At 35.4% G+C, this 1,443-nt stretch overlaps 1 protein-coding gene across 1 annotated transcript in view; it reads right to left on the bottom strand.

Annotated features, from left to right (window-relative positions):
* Positions 1-1,443, bottom strand: part of Golm2 (golgi membrane protein 2) — a 41,119-nt gene that overhangs the window by 9,340 nt on the left and 30,336 nt on the right.

Genomic DNA, 1,443 nt, shown 5'->3' on the forward strand with positions numbered 1-1,443 from the left:
TATCTATCTATCTATCTATCTATCTATCTATCTATCTATCTATCTATCTATCTATCTAGGTTTTCAAGACAGCATTTCTCTGTTTAGCCCTGGCTATCCTGGAACTCACTCTGGCACTGGACACTCTGGACCAGGCTAACACTGAACTCACCGCCTGCCTCTGTCTCCTGAGTACAGTGCACCACCACTGCATGGTATGAAATATTTTAGATTTATAAATTAACTGCCACCCACCCAGTTTCTCCTAACATTAAAATTAGTATTACCACGATATACTTGTAAAACCAAAACAACAGCATTACTGGGCTGGAGATCTGGCTCAGTTGGTAGCTTGCTTTCCTACCATGTCTAAAGACCTGGGCTGGGTCCCCAGAAGTGCATAAGCTGGGCAGAGTGGCATACATCTCTAAAACCAGCACACAGGAAACAAAGGTCACCCTTGGCTACACTGGAAATTTAAGGCCAATCTGAGCTACACAAGACCCTGGATCAAAAGGAAAAATGGAAAAACAACAACAAAAAAAGACAGACAGACTGAAAGAAAAGATACAATTATTATTATTAACTAAACTTCAGATTTCATGCAGAGTTTTTTTAACCAGTTTTTCTACCATGTCTCTTTTCCATTCTAAGAACTTGCTCAGTATACTATAAGGTGTTTTAGTCTTCAAGTCTCCTTATTCTCCCCTGGTCTGCATAGTTTTTCTGTCCTTGTATCACAAAAATTAAAAAAAAAAAAATTATTTAATGATACTAGATTGTGAATTTTTAATATTATCTCCATGTCATGAAATAGTATTCTTTTAAGTTTTCAGCTTTTGTCATCTATTTTTGTCAAGATAGCATGAAAAAATAACTAATAACAGCTTGCAATGAATGGCACAACACCCCAGCAAACATTTCTCCTTCCTTTCACATTCCACTATTCTCCTCTAAACTTCCAGTGTCTCAATACTAACTACACCCAGGACATCCACAATGGCTGATCACTCAAGCCTGCCTTCTTCCACTAGCCTGTTCTTACACTCTTCAAAGTTGAGACAGATAAACAGCAACTGTTTCAATCTACAGTTGAAAAACTAAAAGATATAACACTTTCAATATCCTGCTGCAAAACTGAGGAAAATCTAGTATCAAAAACCTTGACTTCTAGTACTTAGATGTTACTAAAGCACAAAAGAAATACTTTTCATCAGTGAGTCACTCTTTACTTTTAATTACACGATTTTATATAAATTACATTTAACCAATTGAGATTGAAGAGTATAAAATACAACTCATGTCCATAATTTTTAGTGTCTTTACAAAATTCCCTCTTTTTCTACAATGACCTATGATAGATCAAATATAAAGAAAGAAAGGAAGAAAGAAGAAAGAAAGGAAGAGAGAGAGAGAGAGAAAGAAAGAAAGAAAGAAAGAAAGAAAGAAAGAAAGAAAGAAAGA

The sequence above is a fragment of the Psammomys obesus genome, unplaced genomic scaffold (genome assembly GCF_907164565.1).
Source record: "Psammomys obesus unplaced genomic scaffold, mPsaObe1.curated_primary_1811, whole genome shotgun sequence".
Classification (NCBI taxonomy): Eukaryota; Metazoa; Chordata; class Mammalia; order Rodentia; family Muridae; genus Psammomys; species Psammomys obesus.